Consider the following 21,254-nt stretch of genomic DNA (forward strand, 5'->3'; position numbering starts at 1 on the left):
GCAGGGAGGTCTCGACCTTCCTTTCTGGGATAAACACAGTTTCTCTCTCGAAACGCTACACCAGCGATGCCCAAATTCCTTCACTTGGACGACCTGAGGTGAAGCTTAAAATTGAGCCACGGGTGAAAAACAAACACCTTTGTATTTTATTTCATTGTATTGTATTGTATTGTAAAATGCAAAATGATACTGAGGTGCCACATTCCCTTTAAGCAACACTATGTAGTAATTTGGTGCGATTCAGCGCATTTTTTTAGCCCCATCATTGGTGAGTACAAAACGTTGCAGGTTTCTGTAACAACTTTTCAGATTAAAAGTCGAAAAACAGAACAGTAACAGCACACTGAGTTAACATGACCTGAACCAGCGACAGTAACATCTGGCCATAACATGTTATTAGATTGAAATGGGCTCACTTGGCTTATGATCAACATCTAGTGAGTGAACGACTTTGCAAATGCAGCCAAACATCAAGATCAAGCAAATCAAATCAAATCAAGTTGCATAAAATGCATTTCAAACTTTTTTTACTCGCAACGTGTTGCAGGCCAAACCTCATGGGCCAACTTTGGCCTACAAACTCCACCTTTGGCACTCAAAACAATTGTGCTTATTTTATATGCAAAACAATGCATTTGTAAGTTTTAAAGATAAGGGCCCTGTTTTGTTTGGGCTATCACCTCATGGATGAATCTTGTGTGCCACAATATTATTACTTGGCTGGTATAACCCTGAAGTTATTCACCTTGCAGTAATCCAGAGTAGCTTAATAGTAAACATCAGTGTTTCACCTATATACCTTTAATACAACAGTGCTCCCCCTAACATTGAAATGAAATATCCGCCTGCTTTTATTCCTTTGTGTAGATGGATGCCTCATTGCATTTTTTATGAGATGAGCCGGAAAGTGCGCACATATCTATTAGAAACCACATAGACAGATGTATTGTCACTGTCTCCATGTTCACCTGCATGTTAAACCACTTTTGTCCTCCTACTCGTCGCCAACAAGGTCGGAGAATGGGTCAAAAAGAGAAAGGAAATACCAGAAACATTTTAGCCGTCAGATAGGTTTTACCTTTAAAAGCCCTGACCCATTATCGTAATGGCGCCTGATTCTGAAAAATGGATGCCCCTGAAGGATTGCCTATTGTGGGGCCACAATTTTATACGTACGAGCCCCTTCCTCTGCCCCTGCCATGTCAAGGCATTTTTCGTCTAATGGCTGAAATGGCTCTCCTCCACTTTCCTTTTCAGGGGTTCCATTCAGAAAGTGCCAAAAGGCATCTTACTGCCGTGCCAGAGATTGGTCATGTCACGCCATGCCCGCTGGGTGTGTCATTGACTTGGCGAGTGTGTGTGAGCGTGCACATACGAGGACACAATGGGTGTGTGTCCGTGTGTGTGTGTGCGCGCATACTGTATGCATGTTTGTATTCGCATGCACGGGCGGTAAAGCATAAAGGTCTGCAGGGGCAGGCTGAAGTCTCTGTTTCTGAGTGAGGGTACCCAATGGAAGGGGCATTACATTAAGTAGAGACACAAATTGTTAAATACCACCTTGGCAATAGGGAGATGAGAAACTCTAAAGCATGAACACACTCCCGGTTTGTTATACAAGCTGCAACAAGAAAATATGGTTGCACGGAGGATATGCAAATATTTTCGGTCAGGACACACAGAGGATTAGAGCACTTATTTTACCCCACTGCTTAAAAAAATCTGAAAATATGCTCGCAAAGTTGGCTGAGAAATATACCAAAAAGTTAATGAATCAAGCTGTGAAGGGGAGGTCTGTGCCCTGCTGGGTGAAAAATACCAAAATAACACACACATATCAGCAGAACACAGTCCATATCTGCCTTCAGCTCAAGTAGAGCAAGTAAATCTTTAAGCATATTTATCTATTTTGCATGAACGTACATTTTTTAACTCGCTGCTGTTGATTATTTATTACAACCTTGTGATTTTCATTTATATTTTGTCACAGTTTGCAACAATGGCTAGCATCCATTTGTGTAAATGAAGGATGAAGCTAGTTTAAAAAGAGGGACAGACAGATAGAGGAGGATTTATTGAAAGGTGGTGCACTTGGGTTTTTCAGGTACGAGACAGTTCAGTGTCCTGAAGGGAAGCGGTGTCAAGGCAGGGACTGGTTAAATCTCACCTGACCAGATGCTGTGTGGTAGCTATGACACCTGACTTGAGCTATTAGCTTGATTTTATACAGAGAAAATATATTAAGTTCTTTGAAGCTGCTGGTTCTGAAATAGCGATGGGAAGTGCTGAAAAGCCTTAAAAAGAAGGGCCACAAGCCTGCAAAGGGGGTGACTTCACTGGTTGCCAAAAGGTCTGATTTTATGTAAGCTTATGAGAAAACAACCCCACTTCTCATTTGATTTTTTACCTCACCAAACAGTTTATAAATTAGTTTATGGTTTCAATCACTAGTTTCAAGTCTTCATCAACACAGCATGATGTTCATTTTGTAAGTTATGTCAAGTTATTTAGAGTAAAATAAACGTTAAAGCCTGATGTGTTTTAGGACGTGTTAACTTTGCCAACCACAGGTTCTAAGTCAGATCCAAACAAGATATTCTACCAAGCTCCACCTTTTCATCCATATATGGTCACTTCAGGCTCCAAGATGGCACTGGCCAAATGCCAAACTTTAGACTTTAAGTGGTAATCCACAAATCAATGGGTGATGCCACTATTTATTAAACAATCTAAGGTTTCACAGCACCTGCAGGACACCCCCTCCATTTCAATTGAGCTGTTGAATGTGGTAAAACACATTCACATTCCCAAGTTTGTTTTTTTCCCTCTGTTTATGAGCAGTTGCTATCTTAGCTGTGGAATGAAATCAATAAAAAACAAAGCCGAAAAGCCTTTCAATGATCTCTTAGCAACAAGAAAAGCTACAACTACGCTTTACTTCCGAGCATAATATGCAGTGGGTAAGTACGTGCTGAGAGGATACAAAACAATACGGTTCTTGGTGTGATGTGTTTGACTTTATGTGATCATTTTTTTACACAGCACACTCATTATAATATAGTGTTTCAGGGAGCCCACTCACAGGGAGGGGCTTTATTATGCACTACATGACACACACACAACAACTGGTGTAAATAACAAATTCTGTATACGACAGGAGGTTTCCAGGAAGTGAAAAACAGGTGTAAAAAGAGAAAGAATAGTGGAAATTATACGTCGCAGATTTGCCTTGACACCAATAATTTCTTCAGAGCGGCTCTTCACAGCCGTGCATAGCACCTCAGGGCATTGCAAAGCATTTTGATGTTATTTTACAGGCATCACTGAACCAGAGCTTGGCTGAGAGAGGGGAATATGTCAGCTCCTATTACTTCACAAGCGTCACCGCAGACGATGCGAGAGCAACTCATAGATCAAGACTTCTCTGTGGGAACTTTATGAATCATGGTATTTGGGTACAGTTTTTCTTTTTCTTTTTTACTTTTTGGACTTTTTTTATGTAAAAAAGTTTGTGTGATTGCATATCTGGTAAGTGGGTTAAAAAGAAAATCAGCTGTATAAATTGTGATTTCAATTGCTTCATCCAAAATAGCATTTATGTGAGTGTGCAGCACCGAAAACCTTCTCATTTGTATCATTAGATGGCTTCCTAGTACAGCCCGATCACTGAATGATATAATAATAGATAATTCTATGTTTTTTCAGCCTTCTCCATTGGGAGCCACTGAGAATTATGCATCCCGAGGCAAGAAGTCGCCCAGTGTGCTGATGTGTCAAATGGCAGTATTGACAAATAATTACCCAATTACATTGAGACATCAGTCTGATTACCGTTCACAACTGCTGAAATTTGTCCACCTGTAGCAGCCTTCGAAGCTGTGCTGAACCTTGTATGCCAAGGCGGTAACAGCCAGCATAAAGACAAGGAGCAGGGAGGAGCAGCTTGCTTGGATCTGTCCAGAGATAACAAAACTAAATAGGCTGTAAAGCGCATCAACACATAATAGACTTTAATGACTATGTTCATATGTTACAGACCCGGCCACTCTTCTTGCATAAAACAGTGTTCTGCTGGCCTTATTCTCCTCTGTGGAGAATACGACTAAGAAACTGTCCCGCACGTAACTTCCTGTCAACCCATTACTTCATTTTTATTAACGGACCAAGCAAATCAGTTATAACATGGTGACTGTCTAGCTTTACAGGTTTTGGTTAGCTCCGTCCGCCTCTGTCTATAGCACCACTTCTTTTTTGTGCTCCCACACACACAGACACACATGGGAATCGGCAGTGTTTTTGTAAGCGTCCTGTGTGGTGGGCGTACAAAAACGAGCTGAATGCATTATATGAAATGTATGAAAAGACGAAATGCATATGGCCGCGCAGCGATTTGTATTCTGCAGACGGATAGTGTTTTGGAAACATTATTCAGTTTGACTCACGGCATGTTTGAGTCTCCCGGCCCTTTTGCTCCCTATGTCACATATCTGGTGGTTCCCTCCTCCTCCTCCTCGCTCTTATAATCTCCTCGCTTTCTCTGGTCCACTCCTCTCATGCTGTTGCCCCCCTTCATTACTTTCACTCCCCCCTGCCCCACTTTTGCTTCTCCCAAACCTGCTCTGAGTCATTCTCGGTGTCCATCTTTCTCTCTCACCCACCACCACACACACTCCTGCCCTCTCTAATCAATAATGGATAGAGCCACACAGTGATAGGGATCCTCTCCTCCTTTTTGACCAACTCAGATTTTGTGGACGATGGCAACATCTATCAAGACCATTCACTCTGCCGACCCCCGCTGCTGCTCCAACGTGATTAGGAGTCTGCAAGCTTGTGTGCAAGCGTGCGAATTTGCAAAAAGGGCAGGAGGAGCAATTTGATAACACCGTGTTAGGCTGGCCGCTTTACATTCCCATTCATAACCTCCCCGGGAGACACCACTCCCGCACAATACAAGTAAATGCTACAGTGATTACGGTGAGTGAAATCATTATGCTTACCTCGCAGCAGGTGGGGAGGCACGACTAAGACCAGAGCTAATCCTTGCAGCGTTATCCGTGCTGCAGGAGGAGGAACAGAATGGAATTAGTTTCCCTGACTTTTAATTACAGGTAGTACACTTGGTTTAAAGTACAAGAAGGCCACTGGTCAAACGCATGTTGTTTAAATGCAGGCATCAACAGCAGAGCATTTTGCTGAATACACAAGGAAACACGAAATGTGACTGATATAGATTAGCGTTTGATATAAGGTCTATAAGAATTTGAAAACCCAGGAGCCAGAATAAATGTCAGCTGAGTTCATTTCTGCAACCGAAAATGACTTTATTTTGCTACTTTCCGTTTGTTGAGGTTGGGATTGCTCTCTTGACGTCTCGCTGTGTTCATGGTCAGATTAACGCACCAGGCCCCTCGGTCAGGGTAAGGAAAACATCATGGTTTGGCTTAAAGTACTTGTTTTGGTCGCCATGATCACAGATGGAGATGGTCCAACTTCCATGAAAAATAACCGGTTTTGTCACCACAGAAATAGCTGGAGACATCTGCAGGTTTCCTTAAAGAAATGCCCCGTCTTGGTGCCATTCCGGGAAATGTCCCCAGGCGTCTAAATGTCCAGTCGTGTGACTCAAATTGCGGCCTTGTCGGCTTGTATAGCGCCACCACCAGGCACCCTGGGAGCTCAGTTGGTGTAAATCCATGAAATGCCATCACCATTCCCTTCATGATGAGTATACATGAACCTCATATGCCACGTTGGGTACCAATGACAACCTGTGACACATCTATGGTTTGCAGGAATGCGAACAAGAAGTGCCAACATTCGATCCTGACAGCTGGAATGCTTCTGGTAGCAATCCCTTTAAAATGAAATAAAAATATCTGTTGATAACATATTTTTAAGACAGCAACAGTATTTGTATTCAATATATGTCATGTGTCAGAATACTTAATACCAAAATTCAGCTCTTTTATCTGTGTAAATCATACAAATATTTTTGATGCCCCATCATGATATATGCACAGATCAAATAGCATTTGGAGCGATTAACCAACCCAATGATTATACAACCATTAGCTGGTGGGTAGCTTGAATTCTGTAGAATTTGTCGGGGACAAACTGCATCCTAGTCACCATGGAGAAAATTAAACACATTTGAATTAATACCATCACCTCAAGTCAAGTTTATTACAGCCATTAGTCACAGTTATGGTCGGGCGTGCCTTTAAAATACTAAGATTTTGACCGAAGCAAAATACAAAGCAATCTTTTGTGTTATAGCAATCTCTGTAATGATGTCAGTGTGTCCCCCATAATTAAAACAGGTTGCAGATAAAAATAAAAAAACGTGTGATAATGCCTCAGAAATGGTATTTGTGGAAACGATAAGCGTGTCTGGGTGAGCGCAGCGTGTGTGTGTGTGTGTGTGTGTGTGTGTGTATTGGCAAGACATTGCTGTGTTTGGTAAATGCCTGCCAGTGCTTTTTAATCTGTGAATAATCGCCGGCCAGAGAGGACGAGGTTTTGCAAAAAAAAGATTTGGAGCCGTATCTTCAAAATCAGTTTTTTTAATTTATTTCATGGATTTTCATTTCTTTTTTACATCTCCATCTGCACTTTACTTGAACTCCTGGAAGTCCCCCTCAAGTACATTCAACTTTGTTTTTTTGTGTGTATGCAAATCTTTTCAAATGCCTTTTTCCAGTTTGTGCCTGCTTGTGTGTCAGGGCTGCTGAACCACCGGTGGCGGGCGGACAAGGTTTTTCCCTCTGGGAGCCGTTGTAGTTCACTTTGTTCTTTTTTCCGTGCCATGGGGGTCCGTGACAGCACTCTACCAGAGGCTGTGATTGGCTGTTTACCCAGGAGGAAAATGGTGAGGGATGGAGAGATGCAGAGTATGTTCATGAAAGGCCAGAAAAGTGCAGAAGAAATAGGGAGGATGCAACTGGGAGTGTTATTAGTAAAGATAATGAGAGGTCGGGGAGATCAAGAGTGAAGACAAGGTGGACGGGTGAGGAGAAGAAGAAGAAGAAGGGGCAAGGATGGCAGAGAAAATGAAGGAAGGAGGTGGTAGAAAATGATGGTCCAGATAAAGGTGGAGATTATGTGAAATAAAGCTGAAGGAGGGAGAAATAAGAAAGAAAGCGGTAGAGTAATGAGGGAGGTAGTGAGTGAGGAGACATGAGGAGACAAGACGTGAGAAGAAGTTAAGAAACGAAGAGAAAAGGAAGAACGGGGAAAGAATAGGGGCAACCGACAGAGCAAGAAATGAAATAATGAACTTGTTGAAGAGGGTAGTATCTTGTCAAAAAAGAAGAAATTCTCACACAGAGTCTCACTTTTTAAAGATGTAACCGACTCGCTGTCCTACTGCTGTACAGAGGAGAGCCGCCGGCCCGAGAATCCTTTTGAAGGGAGCTCTTTGATGCGTTCCACGTTTTTTTTTTTTTTTTTTTTTTCTCCCCCTCTGTATTATCTGCAATCATTCATCACAACCTCGGCCCCCAGTGGCTGAACAAACCCCGCCATGATGTGTGCACACATCTGTGTGTAGTCGTTTGCCTGTGTGTCGTTTGCATGTGCAGGCGCGACGCCTGACAGAAAAGACGGGCTTGAATGAATATTTCACATGAGGTTTGGATTGTACTGTACGGTCGTCGTCCCTCACGGCAGCAGGAAAAAATTGGCATGCTGCTCATCTCGTTCGTGTGTCGTATGCGTGTTAGCGAGGGTCAGAGAAGGAGAAAACACACTGAGATCTACGCGCATGCATGCTTGCCCACATTGTTGAATCATGCAGTCAGAGCAGAAGGGACGAAGGTAGTCATGAAGAAAAAGGGTTTTTTGATTGTTGTTGAATGCGAAACTAGCAGTGGGACAGAAGAGTAGAACAGAAATAAATGAAATACAATTAACCCCCAATTACAGTCTTGATTATCTCAAAATGTGTTGACAGTTACCCCACTATTATTCAATAATACTACTCTGCTATTTTTCAGCAAGCAGTTAATAAATAAACAGCTGGGGATCTCTTTAATGCATTTCCAGGGAACGTCAGACTAGTTCCTGCCTAACTTCTCCTCAGCAAGCTATTAAGACGAAGTGAGTGTTTGCGGCTTCATTTCCAACTGGTTTCCTTCGAACGTTTCCTCAGTCACTAAAGTTAAGTGAGTTGTTGAAGCTGAACATCCAACTAGTTTCTGACTAACATCTGCTGATCGCATCATATCCCAGTGAGTTTCAGTCTAACTTCTCCGCAGGACTCTACATTTAACTGACCTGTTGCAGCTTAACTTCCAACTAGTTTCTGTCCAACTTCCCCTTAGCAGGAAACTAGATGCAAGTTAGTTGCCGCAGCTTATCTTCCAACTCATTTCTGTCTAACTCCCCCACAGCAGCCCATGTAATTTAACTCATCTGAATCAGGAGAGATGCATGATTCTTTGCGTGAACATGAAGATTTATTGCTGTGCGTATAAAGAGAATGAGAGTCTATGGTGGTTGGACTCACTGGGAAGGTGATGAAGCTGTGTGTAGAACAGGAAACCCCCCCGATGGAGGCTAGACACTGGTGGTGGTGGTGATGGAGGAAGGAGCATCCTGGAGATCTGACCACAGGGGGAGTTGATTCTGACAAGTAGAACTTTGCCACTGGCTGAAAAGGCGGAGGAGGGTCACGCGAATGCCTGAAACGACAGCTGACAGCAGAGAGGAGAGCCTTTTTTTGAGTTTGACAGCAGAGGGATGAATGGCTGACATTGTGGTGCAGAATCTGGTTGGTTAAATTGAGAGGGAGTACACGAAGAAACGCCTATGTCAGGTGAATGAAGGGAGCAGGGAGAGAGGTGAATGAAAAGACAGTCTTCCTGTTAGACAGAAACTAGTTGGGTATTAAAAAATGCCATGATCAGAGGACACTAAGCAGAAACCAGCTGAAGATTCCTGGGATATGATTGAAAGAAATTACCAGCTATTTGATTAACTGCTTGTTGAAAGACAGCAGGAGCTAATCATTGAATGATGGTGGGGTAATTTTCAACACATCTTAAAGTAATTATTGTGCTACATTGGGGGTAAATTAAAAGAAATTACACATATACATTACATATAACTTCCACTTACCTATAATGACATTTCTGGACCTGTAAAATTAAGTATTTCCCAGTATTTTGAATAAAGAAAAAAATGGGGTCTAGGTTATGCCAGGTTTAGTCATATCCCCATCGAACTCTCATGGCAACTGCATCAAGCCAGTATTAATGTGAGCGCAGTACTGAAAGCCTCACAAGTTTATGGAAGGGAAAAGACAACAGAGTCATCAGCGCTCTTGTGGCAAGTTCGTGGTATCCTGACCTCACTTTAACCCACATGAAGCAGACAGAATGGGATGTTAATTAAGTGTATAAACCATCATTTTTGTTGCAGCAGTTTTTCCACACGCTGTGTTGTGAGAGATAATGATTCAGAGACAAACTGGTGACACACAGCAGTCTGTTCATTCTTCTCCTGCTCTCGGGTCCCTTGCAGATGGGGAAAAAAAACCCTCAAGCTCCCGCTGGCAGTGTGAGGAGGTGATGCTGCAGAAAAAGTTGACAGGCACTGGCAGTTTCTTTCTCCCATGTAGTTCATGTACAATATGCAGGAAACGCAGCTCAACTCATTTTGCCCCAAGATTTCGGATTTGCTTTGAAAGTTCAAAAGAATTCCCTCTCTGATGTGGGAGATGTAGCTTTCTGAGAAGTAGAAATAGGACAGTAGATGGTGGCTTGATGTGAACTCTCAACTCTCTGAACTATCCAGCAAAGCGTGAGCCTGGCTTAGATTTAGCCAAGAGTTACGATGTTGATGCCTATGTCAAGACAACATGTCATCAAAGAAAGCATGAAAAAGCTAGCAGGCCATCAGGACTATTCAACACTCCTTCACTCAGGCATCAGGCTTGGCCCGAGCTAATAACAATGGTCAAAAAGCTGGCACCCAAGTTGCCGGGGTTTTAACACTGTACTTTGTATTCAATTTCTCTCTCCTCTCATTGCACATCATCTCTTTACTGTTGACTAAATGAAGTCTAAAATGGCCTCCAAATACATCAAGAACAAGGAAGCTCCTAGCAGTTGTCACATGGATGTGGTTAGCGCATATTTATTAGATCCAGCAATTTGCCGAGCTGCAAAATTTATCATTGACACAAACCTCATAAGCTAACAAGAGGTGAAACCACTGGGTATATTGCTGGTGTACACCATTCGCTATCCACTGCCTGCGTTGTACAGGACTTGACCAATGAATACCCTCACCTCACCCATGAAGCTTAGTGGAAAACTTAACACTCTGCAACCAGATATTGGATTTCCTCACAAGCAGACCCCAGACAGTTCAGACTGGCAGTCACATCTCCTCCGTGTGAGTGCTCAATAGACACAACACACCCGTGACTGCTCTCTTGGACTTCAGGAGAACTCTATTGTATGTATGTGGTTGACACCGCCATCATCAGCCGCGTTATAAACAACGATGGGAATCCATTTTGGGAAGGAACCAACAATCTTGCAGACTGGTGCGCAGAGAACAATCTACTGCGGAGTCATTTGACCTGGGATTGAATGCTGCAAGGACCCTTTCCCACCGAGCACAAATGTTAGATGTAAGTGGGTGTTAGTGGGTTTTTTGTCTAGTCTGAAATGAGCCAGAGACAAGTTCCGTATGGTTTGACCTCCACATCTAGAAAAGACTACTTGTATTGCAGATCCATTTTGCATCTTATCCAAATATGTTTGACCTAGTCAGTCCCAGTAATAATCTGTTGCAAGAATCTCACCAACACAGAGTGGGCTCTCCTTTCCATTTGTTCGCACAGCCACACAGAGCATCCAGATCACTCTGCTGGACATTGACAGTGTTTAACAACGGCCCCTGTAAATCTCCTGTCATGCTGTTTTAGTCAGCAGCAACAAATCAGAGAGTGAATCCCCCCCCTCCCAGAAGTCATCCTGATAGACGCCTGTTTTTCTGCATCTGTGGACTCATCCACTTGAATGGCATGCCACGGGGACTCACTAAGCCTCTCAAACAATTGCCTCTCACATCCTCTGCAATTTTGTGTCTTCTACTCAATTGTGTTGGCAGAGAGGGCGACGTGCCCAGCCTTGTTCCCTGCCATTTCCCCAAAACGTTTCAAGCATTCATTTTTTGCTTGCAGAAGAATTAACTTCTCCCTGGTGTTAAGATGCCTTTTCTTGTTTTGGCGTGTCAACTGGCCACCAATACAGAAATGTTAAGTGCACTATCAATTCACCAATTGACAGAGAGTGAAAAACAGAGGACATACTGTCGGAACAGGGAGAGGAAGAGCCTTGTTACTTCTGGAAGGGATTGTGTATGGAGTAAAAAGAAAAGAGTCACAGTTTGGTATAGAAATCTAGTGGTTGGAGGAAGAAGGGTGAGCATATGGAATTGTCAGGTGCAAGGTTGTGTTGAGGCGTGAAGACACTATGCCTGGAAGAGACTTGTGCCGAGCCTAGATGCTCAGAGATGAGACCAGGCTCAAGCCCCTGCATGCCTTTCTCAGGACTGTGCACATCAACATGTGCACGACCACGTCAAAGACGTGTGGATTGCATCTTGCGGAGCTTATATTTGTGCTTGTTGCAAAGTCTAATTAACATCTCAATGAGTCACATCAGTCTTCCTGCATCCACACCTGCTTTTTTACATCTTGTTTTGGTTCATATCTCAGTGGACATGTTTAGCAGCACATTGTTTTCATCAGAGGTCTTTTCAGGGACAAAAACACGTTGTGGATATCGTGTTATTTGGTAAAACAATGATATCAGCATGCTGTTTTCTTCCACAGCCTTACAATTATTTAAATATGGTGCACCTTGTTGACCTCTTTTTGGAGGGGGTCACTTTTTCCTTTAGATAAACTCTAAACCTTTGCCCTTTTCAGTACGTGCAGAATATGATTCCATATACACTGTATAAACAGGGTCATGTTATGCAAAGAAAAAAAAAGGTTACATTCAAGCCTGCTGAATTGTCCTGTGGCAACACAATGATTCAATGCATAGGTCACAGCAGTATTCTGTGATACGATGCTGTTATCAGTGTCGAATGCTGTGATTGTTCCATTCATCACATGCTATAATTTCTTATGAATGGCAGCACAAATGTAGGTGGAAGTGGCGTGATAGTTCTTCAGTGTGATGTGTAGTGCTGTATGTTATTCAGGACTTTAAGCAGTGATTGTGTCTGCCAAGCATACCAATGGGTTGCTGAATATCAATAAGTTGATGAAGGTACTCAGTCATGCTGGTCATAGTAAATCTAGGCGCTGCATTGTAGGCAACTGGAGCTGTTTCAAGAGACTGAAACAACTCCAGTTGCCTACGATACAGCACCTAGAATATCAATAAGGAACATTTTCTCTTACACCGGCTATTTCTGTACTTCAAAAAACTCTCTGACTTACTGCTAGAGATGGCACAAGAATGGTGTTCTTGCACAGTAGACAGTTGGGCCAACCCTCGCAGACTTCAGGGAACCCAGGTGCACCAGTTCCTGCGGTGGAAGGTTACCTTTTACTTAAGCAGTATACATGAGTTCACATTTGACCTCCTTAAATGAGTAATTGAATGTTATGCTGCTTTGGACTTGTGCCAGTCCCTGAAGATGGACACATTTACTTAACTTCCTAACTGGATATCTTTTTTTTTTTCTTTTTTTTTTCTAATGAATCTAATAATGTAAAAGTAGTGATATATTATTTGATTGCTAGTCTTTAAGTACATACTACTTCAGTATTATCAATTAGGTAAGATTTTGAATGAGTAACATGAACTTTTGTGTTGTTATACATCACAGTATAGGTACTTCTTAACTATAACTACTATTAATGTACAAGATCATCCACCACCACTTCCTGGGGTGCTGTTCTGTATGCTGTAGCTGTAGTCTCATCTGTTGAAAAGGGAGGCAAGCCAAACACAATTTTCTAATGTGGAATAATACATACTCCCTCCATAACTGTCTGGATACATAAGCTGTTATCATGCTGACTGTTTGAATACACCCATTTCCATGTCGTGTTTCCCTTGCACTTGATGTTAATTGTATTTAATCAGTCAGTGTAAATGATGATTATCAATCAATGATTAAATGCAAATAATGTACGCTGAATGCCCCCAATAAATAATATGAGTCAGTGAGAAATTGTGAAATATCAACACAACGTGCAGAAAATGGGCAATGAGCCAAGCCTTCATACTTGCTGAGCTCAGCACAACAGCAAGCGCAAACACAATCAATATTTGGTGTGTGTGTGTGTGTGCGTGCATGTGCGGCATGCATACACCCATTTCTGACAGATGCATGCCAGCACATTTTAATATGTGTGTGCATGTGTGTATGGTTGAATCTATATGTGGGGTAGCCATATATATTCAGTGTTGAGGGCTAATTGCTTATTTCACAGTAGCTAGACATTTTGTACACATAACCACAATTGCTCAATTGGTGGCAATTAAAAGTGATAACTGTAGCAAAACACTGACAACATAATGCCAACGCAGAAGCAGAGAAACGCTAATTGACAATGGGACGCTCCCTGTAATGGAGGCACCAGTTGTGTAATCACATGTGCTGCATATACAGAAATAAATATTACTTTTAATATGACAGCTATGATTGACAAATGAAATTGATTCTTGTGGCAGTGGAAGAGCATCTGTGGCTATTACAGAAAGCTCTACAGTGTATTCTATTTGCATATAGGAAATACCCTGAATTTAAAGTTGTCTTTGTCACTGGCACAGCAATATGATTAAATGCACATTCACAGTTATTAATAGCATCATACAGTAGTAAATAAACTAAATTAATTCTTAAATAGCTTTCTGAGCCATGTGAATTATTCCCTGTACAGCAAAATTGTACAAGGACCGTTCATCCGGCTTTCAGACTGTGTGGAATGATGGCATTTGTGTGGCCCACTCTTGTTTGTTAGATCTGAGGGCTAGGGTTAGGGGTTAGGCATGGCCACATGTCATACAAGGGTGAACCAGATAAACCAGAACTGGCCCAAGTCTGGGCCATATCCAACCAACCAGAGTAGAAATTAACTGTGGCCCAATGACCCCCTAACCCTGACCCCTCCTTAACCTGACCAAGTCATCTATTTTGCCTAAACCTAAGCAAACTTTGACCGTTCCAGAAGTCATAATAATATTATAAAAGTAATAATATATCATTCTATGCGAACTGCTCATCAGCACGCTTTAATTTGAATGTCTACCCAGACATTGTGTAGTATGTATTATTGCAATCTTGACTGCAGAACCTTTATTTTGAAAGTCTTAGGAGACGTTTTCCATCATAAGTCCTCCAGGAAATAGCAACTAATATGGACAACTTAACCCTTAAAGGTTAAAGTTGTCCATATCTGCTGCTATACTTCATGTACTTCTATGTTGTTCAACTTTAAAGACGATGAATCAATACCGCATATCCTCATCAAAGACATATTAAGTTGGCTTGAACCCAGCTGAGACCAGTTGCTGTCCAGTTAAGAAATGGCTTCCAGTATTACTGTAGATGATCAGTGATAAGAGGGAACATCTTGGTCCACATAAAACTTCCATTTGGAAACACAGATGGAGATAGCAGATTGTAACTTCTACACATTTGTAGTAATAGCAGTGTGCGTGGATAGCATACCACCTCTCAAAACAGAGATACAGCACACTTTAGAGACAATGGAATGGTAAATGTGGAAATGATAACAGGGATTGTAAGTCGTAATGGATTGGACTGTATTTGGTTTTGATGACACAAGATGGTGGCTGATAGCAACCCAGGCTGGTGATAAACACAGTGATACAGAGGATAGATACAGAGCACTACCCTCAACAAAACTAACCAACCTGTTATTATCATAGATATTGGACGGCGTTTGTAGCGGTCTGTTATCATCAACAGTCAATTTACTGTTTGTTGTGACCTTGAAAGGTACATCTTCTCAGTGCAGTCTGACCTTGGTGTTTTACAGGCAGGAGACGCCTCCATACAGTACACGCACAACAACATGACCACCGTACTATACAAATCAGCTGGGTGTCTAAGATGTTTAATTACAAAGTACACTTAGATATAATGGCAGCAAAGATTTGTTTCGCAGTTTGTTCACCAAAAAATACACATTTCATCTTTAAAAACAATTGCTTTGCCTTATTTGTGAAACCCTCAAAAGCCGATTTAGCTATGGAAAGTAAAATACCACCATTTGAGATATTATTGGTACATCTTCATTTAACAAATATCACACTTTAGACAAAAGAGGGGGAATTATATGTCAGAATAACTTATAATGATGATAATAAGAAATGCTGTTGTAAATGCTGCCAAATTCTTGCAGCACCATTATTCAATGTATAATATGAAGTGATAAAACAAAATTAATCCTTCAATTAAAAGACCAAACTATTCTAAACATTAATAGTTTCTGAAGCACATGCCATACTTCACATAAAGTCTCAGTGACATCTTATGTATTCATTTATCTTTATTTATAAAGGTAATTAAGATGTGTGTAGACTCTTAGTTTAAAACATTACAAAATGAACAATATCAACAGAGTGTGAAGAAAGATAAGTGTTCAAAAGCTCATTATAAAACACAGTTGACATAAACAAAATGAAAACAGATGTAAGATGTGAAAGTTTTCCAGCTCTATACACCTTTTTTCATCCAGCGTCAGCATCGGTGTCCAGCCATCTTCACTCTCTGGCATCCAAATCAAGTTGAGGATAGATGATGCCGGGCTCCATGTGTCTGTGGTGACTCCTTATGTGATTTGCGGTACTAGTACAGACAAACTCTAGGGCCACCGTTTCCACAGCCAACTGAGCCATGAGCTATTTAGGTAACGGTAGCAGAGGACAGCTGGTCAAGGAGCAACAGTTGTTGGTCACTTTTGGAGCTACTGTTTAATTCTGGGCATTTTCTTCTTCAAATTGCACCTTTAATCCATAATTCATTAATTCAAACTTAAACTTTGACACAAACATTAAATAATATCATACTTAGGTTAGTGAATTTGCATTTCATACTATCTCATGCACTGTAACGGGGATCTATTTTGTGAGGGGGCATCCAGGAGAGTCACAGTCGCTCATGTTGCCAAAATGATGTAACATTAACAAACATCCTCCTCCACCCAGCTCCCGTGTGACTGTCTGGTCGTGCTGTGCATTTTCAAAAATGTTTTTTTTCAGTGTTCAGGAGCATAAGGTACAACGGCACTTCAACAATTAAAGCATTTTTTGGGAGCAATCTGCAGGTAAGGCTCGCAAGTTGCATCGAATGCAAACGCTCCGAATGCTCAATAATAATGTTAGAACATTCAAGGGAAATCATCATGGGACGGTGGCTCTTACCTCTTGGCAGCTGGCATATTAAAAAAAAAAAGTCTTTTAGCACAGGGGAATCAATGCGTCTGGTTTTCTGATACACACAATTCTGCGCCTCGCTGCTTGTTAACTTTCTGAAGTGCACACTCTCGGCAGACACACTTGCAAATGGGCTTTGTGTTGTCAGAGGAGTGGAGGGACGACTCGAGGGTTGGCTGTTTACAGTCTTGTAAAAGAGAACTGCAGGGGAAATGTGGCTGTTTCGTAAATTTGTAATAAGAGGACCAGGAATGGAGTGACAGAGGAGGGCAAGGACTGAAGGAGGGAGGTAACAGTATGCAGAAAGGGAGGGACAAATGCGGTAGTGTAGCAGGAGAGAATGACAGAAAATGAAGCATCTTTATACGCGAATGAACAAAACGATTGAAGAATATTGGTGAGTTGGGACTCGTTTGAACTTCTCACTGGTCAGAGGTGTCATGAGAGAAAGGATCGGGTCCCGGAGGACTGCTCCACACACATGCACCTACCTCCACAACAACTCTACTACCATGACCCTTAGGCTGCTCCCGTGGCTAATTTCCAATGTAAATTAGCCGTCGTTACACTGAACATGTCTGAGATGCCATCACTCATGCAGATATTGTGAAATCAGCCATTAGCGGCAGGAGCCTCATGAAAGGTTGTTAGGGTCTGGACTGGAATACTAATTATGACAGCGTTTCCCGGCTGAAGCAAGGGGCAGGGATTTCTGGTCGCCAGTGGTAACCAACTAGCAATTATAATAAACCTCCATTGAGTCAATTCACTGCACTATACTCAGTGTGAGCTTTCTTTAAAAATTAATATACAAACGCTCTCACGTCCAGCTTGACTATGTGTGTGTTTTCCATCTCTACAGGAAAGAGAGGATATTCAGGGCCATTTGTTTGTTTTGATGCGCTGTGAAAGTAGCAGAAAATAGAAAAGGCGCAGGAAAGGCAGACAGAAGACCACTGTGAAAGAGTCGCCGAGCTCACGGCTGTAGCGTTTGGCTTGGGACTCTGAGTTTCAGGAATCTGGGACACGCCGAGAGGCTGTGTTGTGTGATTCAGCTATTACAACTGAGCAGCGGGGAGACGGATAGATACAATAGTAACACATCGCTGGAGTAAGAATAAGAAACATTGCAGTCGGGTGTAGCTATGAATGAGAATAGTTGCAGTCTAAAAATACATTTTTACACGTCATTTTATTCATCTGAAATTCCAGTTGTCTTTTATTGGGTAGACTTATAGGTCACTATTAGCAGAAGGCCATTCAGACTACCAGACATACTGGCAAGGTCAAACTACTCAATTATAAACACATTGCTGCTTTCTGTGTCAATGGTCAACTTTTTTGCTTCAGCTTATCATTCTGAAGTAAATAGTGATTGCACAGTGTAGTGGCTGTACACAAATGACACTGTCCCTGTCTCTGTCCCTAACCCGATAATTACAGCAATTACAGCAGAATTACAGGACAAAAGTAATGGGCCTTCCATCGTGTGACCAAAAAGCAGGAAGAAGTGGTTGCTATCCCAGGGTAACAATGGAATACATGGAATAACTGTTCAAGCTCTACAGAAAAAGAACCCTGCTGATGGAGGAGGCAAAAAAGAAGAGATAAAACAGCCATAAACAGATGGGCACCAACTCACTGGGGAGTGCTGGTGTTGTGTTTAGGTCTGGTCCCTCACTGATACTTGCTTCCTGAGACTGGTAGATGGATCAAAACTAGATCAGAACGTAACAAAACCTGTGTCCTTGCTAATACAACGGATGTTTTATCCTATTCATAGCACTGAGATCTGGGTTTCTTACGGTTATGTTCTTCTTCTGATAGAAGCCAGGCTGCTTATAGTAGCCAACAGTAATACCAGACCCAGGTAGCATAATTGTTGTGGCCCAGATCTGGCCCACACCAGACAGTGTTGTACATACTGCCTGGAATGATGGCGTTGGACGAACCAGTCTTGTTTGCTGGATCCGAGCCACAAGCAGGCCGTTGCGTGGCCACACATCAGCCAAGAGCAAACCAGATAAACCAGAACTGGCCCAAATCTGGGCCACAGTTCAGTTCAATCCGAGACTTTGTCCAGTTCTGACAAACAGGAGCAGACACCACATCATTCCACGCAGTATGTGGGCCTGATGAGAGTGTCTGGCAACTCATAACGATTCATATTTATTTGTATGTGTTTCTCCTTAAGATGTGTTTGCAGTATGATCAATGAGCATGGGCACAGAACACAACGATCGCACAGACTGACCCACCATCAGCATAATCTCTTCCAGTCAATGTTGCTCACTCAGACCTGGGATGATGGGATGTAATAGGTCGGCTGGTTTCAGCAGAGTTGCCTGGTGTGTACGTGTGTCCGTTCGGATCGCCATGCACTCATCTCCCGTGTCACCGGGAGCCCCCGGGCTCACACCATGACGTTAATAGTTTGACAGGCCCCGCTGCTCTTCTCGCTTTGCCTCTCTCCATCTGCTCCTCTTCCTCTCCCTTCCTCTGGCCCTTCGCCCGTTTTCTTTCCATCACTCCGTGTCGCTCCCTCTGTCACTCGTCTCTTCGTGCCTTCGGACAAATGCAGGTTGCAGCCAGGATGCAACCCGCATTAAAATACATTTGAAGAAGAGTATGAGTCTAGACCCTGTATTTCTAGTCAAAGTTTTGAGAAAGTAGGGGGATTTTGGCAAACTGTTCAGTTTTATACTGTATCATATTTTTCTACTTCCAGTTTTTCTCTAGTCTGTTCCAGCGCCTTACTATCCATGCAGATTAATAATCTTTCATTATTAATATAAAACATCTAAGAAGCTGCTTCCTAGAGCAATGGTTCCTTACCAGGATGTCTGGACCCTGACAAGGGGGTGTGAGATGATTACTAAAAATGAATATACAGTAAAGTGTCACCATCCATCGATCCTCCTTGGGGATGCTGAAGCATTTCCAAACCAGACGAGAGTCGAGAAGTGAAACTTTCACTTCCCCTTCTGCACCGAAGTGCTGAAAATGTGCTATACTTTCTGCTCGATGCCACTCTCACTGTGGTTGCAACAAAAGTTTCAGTGAGTCATCACAATTGGAGGTAATTTTCTGTAGGGTTCCGTACTGATACTGTTACTAACCCTAATAACAACAACAGTATGCTGCGTTAGATTGCATGGAAGGAACACATGATTGAAAGGACTGTATAATTTGCATATAAAAATGTTCAGCTCGGCAATACACAAGGCTTGAGCAAGAAGCCTTGGCAAATTAAGTCCATTGTTAAATCTCTGTGATTATGATGGTCAGGGATTATGATTTTTGCATGCATAATAGTTGCAAAGCTAATATGAAAATGGCTCCATTGCGATCATGTTTGCAGTTTGGATAAGGATGTTGACAGGGTCCTACACGCCTGCTCCGAGCAGCAGTGATGGTGACGACGATGGCAGACTCTCTTGGATCGCTGTCCTCTAGTCTTTCTACTAAATATTTTTACTGCCAATGGCCCACACACCATCACGTCAGCCTGCATGCAAGTCATGCACCAGACAGCAGGCCATTCGCTGCCAAGAATCTAGTCAGAATCAAAACCAGTCCCCAAGTCACCCTCCAGCAGTCCACTGGCAGCCAGTAGGTTCCAGAGAAAAACCCATTGCTGCAGAGTTTGTTTTTCATCCCATCAGCTTTCCTGTTGTGTGACGGACTGTCCAAAAGGTGCATGCTTCTGCATATTGGTGGATACTGACCAGGATGGACTGGAGTGTAGTGAATTTTCTCTGTCTGAGCAGTGACACCCAGGACTTCTTGAAGTGCATGTTTCGTAAATGTGCAGTGTTATATCAAAGGCTACATGCAAGGTATAGAAATGTACACACAATGCTGCATGAAGTAACCTGGCATCCTTTTGCAAAATCAGTATAATTTCTTTGGATATTAATAGAAGTTTAAATTGTTCATGAGGTAAAAGCCAATAAATGCCCTGTGGTTGGTGTCAGCTGCAGTGGCCGTTGTGTTACACTGTTGTTCTCCACACAAACAGCTTTTTTTTTTTTACATTCAGTATCAGCACCAACTGTTATTTAACATGCACAAGCTGTCTAAACCTCAAGTGGGTGTCATTTCAAACTGCTGCATGATAATCACTTAGTGACAGAAAATGGAGTTTGAGGACTTGATGGGTAAACTCTGTGGAATAATACATATTGGAACAAAGACTGATTGGCATACACAGGTTTGGTGTAGTTCATTAGTTAAATTTTGGAGTAAAACTGGTTGTTAGGTAGCGTTCAGTAATTAAATTATTTCCTCAAAATGTAACAAAATATGCAGTCAGCCTGACTGAAACAGCCGCAAATGTAATTACTTGACCAGCAATGAAACACAATCTCACAACTTTTTCTTTTTTTTTCAATGATGTAATAATGTTAAAAATGGCATACTTTTCTTCAAATGAAAAGTGTGCAGTTACAGAACATTAATAATACTGTTAGTCTACTGAAAACAGTAACATTTGACACATTTGGTGTTGGGCTTTATGTCGTATGTGATATGTGATATTTACAAGCGATGGTAAATGTTAGGTCAAGAGTGCTAGGTGCTTTAGCCATCACCAGAACCACATGTGCTGCTTACATCTGGCCCACTCCGGGTGGAGGCATGACTGTGTTGCGCTTCAGCACTGGCAGAATGGACTCCAGGCTCGGCCCGTCATTCAACCCCAAATGGGGCCGTCTGTCATCCTCTTCTTTGGTCTGCATTTTCTGCCAAGGAAAATTTGCTGCTTTTCCACCAAGAAGTGTGCTTGGCTGCAAGTCAGGATCCTCAGTGGCT

General features: G+C 42.2%; 1 protein-coding gene and 1 long non-coding RNA gene across 24 annotated transcripts in view; both read left to right on the top strand.

Annotated features, from left to right (window-relative positions):
• The window catches only part of grm8a (glutamate receptor, metabotropic 8a), a 453,766-nt gene that overhangs the window by 258,383 nt on the left and 174,129 nt on the right, over positions 1 to 21,254 (top strand). The window lies entirely within an intron of this gene.
• Positions 2,916 to 5,975, top strand: LOC119032593. The gene is made up of 4 exons (XR_005078958.1): positions 2,916 to 2,960; positions 3,318 to 3,447; positions 3,706 to 5,420; positions 5,527 to 5,975. It is a non-coding gene; the product is annotated as an uncharacterized LOC119032593 (long non-coding RNA).

This window comes from Acanthopagrus latus, chromosome 14, assembly GCF_904848185.1.
Source record: "Acanthopagrus latus isolate v.2019 chromosome 14, fAcaLat1.1, whole genome shotgun sequence".
Taxonomy (NCBI): Eukaryota; Metazoa; Chordata; class Actinopteri; order Spariformes; family Sparidae; genus Acanthopagrus; species Acanthopagrus latus.